At 37.9% G+C, this 8,600-nt stretch overlaps 1 pseudogene; it reads left to right on the forward strand.

Moving 5' to 3' along the window:
* Positions 1 to 465: 465 nt before the first annotated feature.
* LOC102812115 overlaps positions 466 to 8,600 on the forward strand; it is a 45,038-nt pseudogene continuing 36,903 nt past the window's right edge.

An 8,600-nucleotide genomic window follows, 5' to 3' on the forward strand; every position in this document is an offset into this window, starting at 1 on the left:
AGTAATCTCCCAAGAGCAAAGATTATGAACCTTAAGTATTGTGTTGCACTAAAACAAAATTATCTATATAAGACCAAAAGATCAACAGCTATTTTGGAGCAAAGATGAGAAGGTTATGAGGCAAGGAGACTAAGTAAACAGAAGTAAAACAACTAAAACAGAAATAATGAGAATGTTAAAAAATATGAAAATTTTAACTGATATCACTGATCACTATTTCTAGAAATTGGAATGGTAGTGGATTATGCTGTGTATATTTTCACCAAATTAATTTGTTTAAAGCATATTGAATAACCACTTCATACCCACTATGATGGGTATTCTAAACATGGAAAGTAAGAAGCTTTGGTGAAGATGTAGAAAAACTGGAACCCTTGAGCATTGCTGGTGGTAATGAAAAATCAAGTAGCCATAATAGATGAGTTTGGTGGTTCCTATAAAAGTAAGCCACTGAAAATGTTAAACATGGAATTACCAGGTGATCCAGAAATTATTCCATTCTTAGGTATATGCCCAAAAGATTGGAAAGCAAGGATTCACACAGATATTTGTGCACCAATGCTCTCTGCAGCAAAAACCGGACAGTGGGTAAAAGCACAATGTCCATTAACGTATGAAAGAATAAAATGTGTTATATACGTACAACCACCACTCATCTGTCAGTTTGTTCTATGGTGGTGGTTTGTGTGTTGCTGTGATAGTGGAAACTATACCACCTGTATTTTAAACACCAGCAGGGGCATCCATGATGTAAATGCTTCAGTGGAGTTTCCAGACTAAGCAAGACTAGGAAAAAGGACAGGCAACCCACTTCTTAGAGTTAGCCTTTGAAAATCTTACAAATAGCAACAGACCATTGTCTGAAATAGTGGCAGAAGACGAACCTCTCAGTTTGGAAAAGTACTCAAAATACAACTGGAGAAGAGCTGCGTCCTCAAAGTTGAATTGACTTTAATGATATAAATGGAACAAAGTATTTGAAACTTTCATTTTCTGATGGGACACAACTCAAATGAGAAGAAACAGCTACAAACATCCATTAATAATTGGAATGTGTGATGTAAGATTATTGGAAGTTATCAAAAGTGGACTGGTATTGGCCATTTTGAATCAAATAATCTTATAGTTTACTATGCTGGGAAGAAAAATGGCATCACATTCACCATCAAAAAGAATATTTTAAGATCTATCTAGAAGTAAAATGCTGTCTGTGATAGGATAATACCCATATGCCTAAAGGAAGACCAGTCAATACCACCATTATTCAATTTACACACCAACTACTAAGGTCAATGATGAAGAAATTGAATAATTCTATCAACTTCTTCCACATTGAACTTATCAAACATGCAATCAATATACACTGATAATTACTAGTGATTGTAATGAAAAAGTTAAAAACAAAGAAGAATCCATAGTTGGAAAATATGACCTTCATGATAGAAATAATACCAGAGATCACGTGATACAATTTTGAAAGACCAACTACAGACTTACTCACTGCAGATACCTTTTTAGAACAACATAAACTGTGATATCTTTTACATACACATAGTGGTCTCACCAGATTGAATAAACAGGAATATCAAACTGACTACATCTGTGAAAAGAGTCTATGGAGACGCTCAATATCATAAGCCAAAGCAAAGCCAGAGGAATGACTTTGAACTATGCAAATCCAGGCTGAAGCAGAAGGAAATTAAAACAAGACCACATGATGCAAAATTTGGCCTTGAGTATACATCACTGAATTTAGAGACAATCTCAAGAAAATATATCAATCATCAGATACTACTGAATGAAGACCAGAGGAGTTATGGGATGACATCAAGAACATCATATGAAGAAAGCAAATAGAAAATACTAAAATGGTTGTCAGAAGAGAATTTGAAACTTGCTTTTGAATAGGGAGAAGCTAAAGCAACTGGAAGAAATGATGAAGTAAAACAACTGAACAAAAAACTTCAAACTACAACTCAAAAAAGAAGAAAGGTAGAGTATTATAATGAAATGTACAAAGACATAGAGTTAGAAAACCAAAAGGGAAGAACATGTTCAGCAATTCTGAAGCTAAGAAAAATAAATTAAAAATTCAAGTCTTCAGTTGTAATATTGAAGGATTCTGTGGGCAAATAGTAAATGACAAAGGAAGCATCAAAAAAAGATGAAAGGAATAAATTAAGTCACTAAAACAAAAAGAATTGGTTGATAGATGGAATCCTGAACCATGTCCAGAATCTTCTGAGGAGGGAAATTTCCACTTGAAAGGACAAGCAAACCAGCCTGGAGCAGCTAGAGGAACAGAAGATACTCTTGAAAGAAGGACCAACAGGAAAAATACAAAACAATAATGGCAGTCCAACTGATTACTACAAGAACAAGCAAGTTGCTCACCCAGGAGACATCAAAGCAAATGGTCGGGTCCTCTCAGGGCAAATCCCCTTCCAAAATTAAGACTCAAATGGGAATGCATGCTCTGATTGGTGACCACGTTCATCACTGATAAGGGGAAGTGAGGAAAAAACAGAGAGTCAGTGACATAGCCACAGAGGACTAGAGTGGAGAGTGAAGCGTCCAGCTGATAAGAAGAGAGGGCATATGCATAAGAACACCCACATTTGCAGATAATACCCACTCGACGTAGTTTCAATGACTGGATGATCAGAGTCCAACTAGAAGAAGAAAGAAGAGGAAAAAGAGAGTAATCTGATACAATTTGATGAACTTGACCTACACCTATGGATGCAGTAGCTCAAAAGAGGGAACAAATCTTTACAGCAAAGATCATTCCCACCACCTCAATACACAGAGTAGACAGGGATGGGCAACTTTGACACTGGCTACCCCAAACGGGAGGGGCTACAAAGGCAAGAAGTGACTGGCTTACAAGCTTTCAAGAGGGAGCTTCGATTCAGAGGGAGTGGAGAAAGGTAGAATCTCCACTGAGTAGTATCTAATCTATCCAGGCAGGGCTGATGAAAGGAAATGCGGATAGGTCTCTTGTGATACAATAGTGAATAATTATTATCAGGATTGATTGTGAGAGTTGGAAATGTAAAGGTAGACATTGTGTAGCAAAAAGAGGGGAGTGATTGACTTTGAAGTCCAGAAGCAGAGGTCTCTGGGACCATCAAGGGAGAAGAGCAGAGAGCGGGACCCTACCCAGAGAAATAGTGATGCTAGAGATGAAGGCAGAGACAATGACATGGAGAGATGGAGTGGCTGGGGACTTTAGACCCAGAGAGGGAGAAGGGCTGTGTGCTGATGACCAGGGGGCAGCCTTGCAGGGTATATATATTTTGGTTGGTTGATGATGCATGGAGAGGACCATAACCATTGCAATGAAATGATGTATGATAGGATGAATGTAAAGCTAATGTTCTCCCACGTAAACTATCACATAATTCACAATAAAACATTAAAAAAAAAAAAAAGAATTGGTTGATGTTCAACCATTTCAAGAGGTAGAATAGGGTCAAGAACCAATGGAACTGAAGAAATAAGTCCAACTTGTAATGAAGGCATTGGCAAAAAACAAGGTTCTAGTAACTGACAGAATGCAAATTGAAATGTTTCAGCAAACTGATACAATGCTAGAGGCATTCACTCATCTATGTCAAGAAATTTGGTGTCCAAATCAAAGAAGGTGACCCAACAGAATGCAAAAATCATTGAACAATATAATTAATATCACATGCAAGTAAAATTTTGCTGAAGATAAGTTTAAAATGGTTGCAGGGCACATTGACAAAGAGTTGCCAGGAATTCAAGCAGGATTCAGAAGACAACATGGAATGAGGGATATCAATACTTACATCAGATGGATCTTGGCTGAACATAGAGAATACCAGAAAGGTGTTTACTTGTGTTTTATTGACTATGCAAAGGTTTTCAGCAGTGTGGGTGATGACAAATTATGGATAACATTGAGAAGAATAGGAATTCCAGAACATTTAATTGTGCTCATTAGGAACCTGTTTGAATAGAGCATGTTGTTGTTTTTAAGTGCCATCGAGTCTCTTCCAACCCATAGCGAGACCCTGAACAGGGTTTCCAAGTCTGTAAATCTTTACAGAAATAGAAAGCCTCATAGGGGATACTGAATGGTTTAAAATCAGGAAAAGTTTTTCCCAGGATTGTATCCTTTCACCATACTTATTCAATTGTATGCTAAGTGAACAATCTAAGAAACTAGATTATATAAAGAAGAATATGGCATCAGGTTTGGAGGAACAGTCATTAACCATCTGTGATATGCAGATGGCACAATCTTGTTTGCTGTAATCAAAGAGAACTTTAAAATATTTACTGACAAAGACCAAAGATAGACTTCATCTCAGTGCAAAAATAAATGGAAATTCTCACAACTGGACCAATATATAGCATCATGATAAATGGATAAAAGATTAAAATTGTAATATTTTTGGTTAGGTACACAATCAACTTTCATGGAAGCATCAGTCAAGAAATCAATCAATGCATGGCATAGGCAAATCTGCAAAAGACCTCTTTAAAATGTTAAAGAGCAAAGATGTCACTTTGAGGAGTAAAGTACACTTGACCCAAACAAGGTATTTTCACTCACCTCATGTGTTTGTGAAAGTTGGTCAATGAATAAGGAAGACCAGAAGAATCATACATTAGAATTATGGTGTTGGTGAAGACTATTGCAAGGATCACGGAGTGCCAAAGAATAAATGATCTTGGGCACCCTGTACTCTGGACATGTTGTCAAGAAGAAATTATACTTGGTAAAGTGGAGGGTCAACAACGAAGAAGAAGGCCCCCAATGAGATGGATTTACACAGTGACAGCAACAATGATAAGGATGGTGCGGGCCTGCACAATGTTTCATTCTGTTGTACACAGGGTCCCTATGAGTGAGAAACAACTTAAAAGCACCTAACAACAACAACAACAACATACATGTATAATGAAATATAACTCAGCTATAAGAGAAATTAAGTTCTTACATGTGCTACAACATAGATGAACTTCAAAAACTTTATTCTACGTGAAATGAGTTATATACAAAAGGACAAATATTGCAGGATTCCACTTAGATGAAATAGCTAGAAAAAAAATGCATACACATAAGAGTTTATTAGTGATTATCAGGGTGAGAATGGTAGAGGAAGGAGAGTAATTACCCAAGGAGCAATGTTTGGAATCAGATAATGGTTATGACTGTACAACATGGTGAATATAATTAATGTCACTGAATTGTACATGTAAATGTTGAAATGGCAAAAATGTTATGCCTCATTTTACCATAAATTTTTTTAATTAAAAATAAAGAAAGAATAGTATTACATGAGGGAAATGGAGAAGACATTCAGCAACTATGGATGGGAAGCATAGCCCATCACCAAAACCTAAAACATAAAGGTTTTCTTTTATATACAGGTACAAGCTAAGTCTCCCTCAAAAAATTGTCTTGTGATCAGTAAACACTGGAAAGATGGAATCTCACTATACTCATACAGTGAATGAGGAGGGTTATCTTACTTGGCAGGAGATATATTATGATACTCAGAGGAGGAAAGGATAGTCATAAGTCAACAAATAGCCAAAAATTGGCCCATGAATACTTTATAGGTCACAAAAATCATTGTTTGACTTCCTTACAGGACTTCAATCGCTGGAGGAGGGCATCATGCTAGGTGAAATAGAAGGCCAGCAAGGACAAGAAGACCCTCTGTGAGATGGGCTGGGTTGGCACAGTAGTCTCAAAGATGAGCTCAAACAAGCAGTGATTATAAGGTTGATGCAGGACTGGGCAGTGTTTCCTGCTGTTGTACATAAGGTCACCATGAGTAGAAGTGGACTATGTGGCAGCTATCTGTTTGGTTACATTTCACTGAGAAGCAACATAGTGGTTTCCCAGTAAGCACAAAAGATCTATCATTTGTTGAGTCTTGTTTTATTTTTCTAACTGGAAGATATGATATATCTAGGATCTCTGCTTATTTTGAGGGAGTTGGAGTGGTTTCTATCTCCTCACTCGTTTATGACAATTCTAGCTATGGGTGTATGCCTGTGCTTTTCCAAGTTTATGAATGTCAATCATTACAGAAAAGACATTTGAGGGAGAGAAACCAGTGGAGCCTTTCCCCACAAGACATAAATGTACTTAATCTAAGAGTTTCCACAGAGGTCTTCAATATTTCTTCCGTGTTTTCACTCGGTTTGTGTAGATGTCCAAAGAAATTCTCTTTAGCCTCTTTACCCAGCCTTAAGACTGCCAAAAGAAGATGAAAAGAAACCAAACAGAACTTCCAGGCCTTTTTTCTAACTTTAAGCTTAGTTGGCAAAATTTATTCTTTTTCATCCATTAGCAAATGTTTACAATAAATGTGAAGGAGCATTCACAGTTGGCATCTAGTTAGAGTTCTTTCTTCCAAGAGATTTCAACAAGAAAGCAGGAGATGCAAACATTCTAAGCAATTCTTCTCACTGCCAACAAAGATGTCATCCAAAGTAATTTCATCAAATTCTCAGCATGTTTGAAACTAACATCCAAACATTTAAATCAAGAAAGACACTGATGAAATTATTGTTGGTAACTCTGATGGAATTCACCATATTCTATTTTATAACTGGCTACACCACAGGTTTCAAACTTGGGAAAACAAATAAAAAGAATGGTTTTATGAGAAGTAAGCCTCTATCCTTGGAGCCAATTCCTTTTGTGACTAAAACCAATCCTTTTGTAAAAGAAATTTTTTAAAATAAGCCATTAAAAAAATGAGTAGCCAAATAAACCTCACAACACCGTACGTTACTCCCCTAGATGCAAATGAGAGATGGTACATTCTTGTTTTCCCATTGCAATAGGAGCATAAGATCTTTCCAAGTCTTTTAAATGGAATGTTGTCATTGTTGCAGTTAGATGCTGTCAAGTTGGTACCTTATGCACCACAGAACGAAACACTGCCTGGGCATATACCAACCTCACAATCATTGCTACACTTGAGTCCATTGCTGCTTCCACTGTGCCAATTCATCTTCTTGGGAGCCTTCCTCTTTTTTGCTGACCCCCCACTTTAACAAGCATTATGTCCTTCTCCAAGAACTGGTCCCTCCTTATAATATATCTTAAGTATGAGGGACAAAGTCTTGCGATCCTGGCTTCAAGGGACCAATCATGCTGTACTTCTAACAACAGATTTGTTTGTTCTTTTGGCAGTCCATGATACTTTTAATATCCCTCCAACACCATAACTCAAATGCAACAATTCTTCTATGGTCTTCTTTATTCATTGTCCAACTTTCACATGCATATGAGGTTATTGAAAAATACCATGGCTTCTTTCAGGCAGACCTTAGTCCTCAAATTGACATCTTTGCTCTTGAACACTTTAAAAAGGTCTTGTGCAGCAGATTTTCTTATTGCAATACTATCAGTATTATGGAGTCCTGGTGTGGCACTGTAAGATAAGCAGTGGACTGCTAACTTAAAGGCTGATGGTTCAAACCCACCAGATGCCCTCAAAAACCCTGTAAAGGGTCACTATGAGTCAGAACTCACCATGAGGATGATCTCGGCTGGAGTCCCCTCCTCGGCGAAGGACCATCTCTTGTTGTGTTTGCAGGAGCTCTGGCTTGAGTCAGGCTCAGCGACCGTTGCTTACAGAAGGATTTTGTGTCTCACACGCGTCAGACAGTAAGGCCGGGGCCGGCGGAGGGGGAAGCCAGTGAGTGGGGACGCTGGGTGACTTGCCTGGTTGCGTGCTCCACCAGTGAATTAGCCAGAGGTGGTTGTGCGGTTACTGTGTGCCAGGCATTGGTGACAAATGGCAACATTAATTACTGAACAGGGCTGGTATGCTGCAGAGAGAACTGGCAATCCGCTTCTATACAGATGACTGGTTAGTCATATAGGGTCGCTATCAGTCCACATCAACTTGAAGATACCTAACCCCCTAACAACCAAGAGTCTTAAAAGGGACAAAACTGGAGGGGCAGCCCACCTCGCCACCTCGGTGGTAGAGGTCAGTGGTGTAAACATGTTTGACAACCTGAACTGAGATGCCTTTCAAACAGTTTTGTATTTTTGTTTCAAACGCTGGACCAGGCTCTTACCAAAAAAGTTTCCAAATTTTGCTGGCCTCCGTTTGACCAAAAACGTAATGCTGAATTCGGAAACATTGCTGTGAATGGTTAAAAAAAAAAAAAAAAGCTGCAGAATGTGGAGGTAGCTTTCCTCAAGTTGTTGTGCATTATTTATTTCCCCTGGAGGTCTGAATTTTGCTCATCTGACATATCATTTTGCAATAAAATATATTAGCTATTCTAAAATCTCTCCTATACATTTTACATATATATGTCATGTAAAGCCACATGATTTACATACATGTATTGCTAGATGCCATGTAGCACTTAACAGATTTTTCCAAATTCTACAAAGACAAGATTGTGTGAACCAAAAATACCTGGAAAATGCACAATTGTCAGTTAAGCAATTGAGAACAGAATATTTAGGATTGCAAAACCACATTTTAAAAACTGGAACCCTATGATGAGTTATGGTGTTGGAGGAGAATATTGAAAGTGCCATGGGCTGCCAAAAGAACCAATAGATCTGTGTTGGAAGAAGT

Source organism: Chrysochloris asiatica, unplaced genomic scaffold, assembly GCF_000296735.1.
Source record: "Chrysochloris asiatica unplaced genomic scaffold, ChrAsi1.0 scaffold00033, whole genome shotgun sequence".
Taxonomy (NCBI): domain Eukaryota; kingdom Metazoa; phylum Chordata; class Mammalia; order Afrosoricida; family Chrysochloridae; genus Chrysochloris; species Chrysochloris asiatica.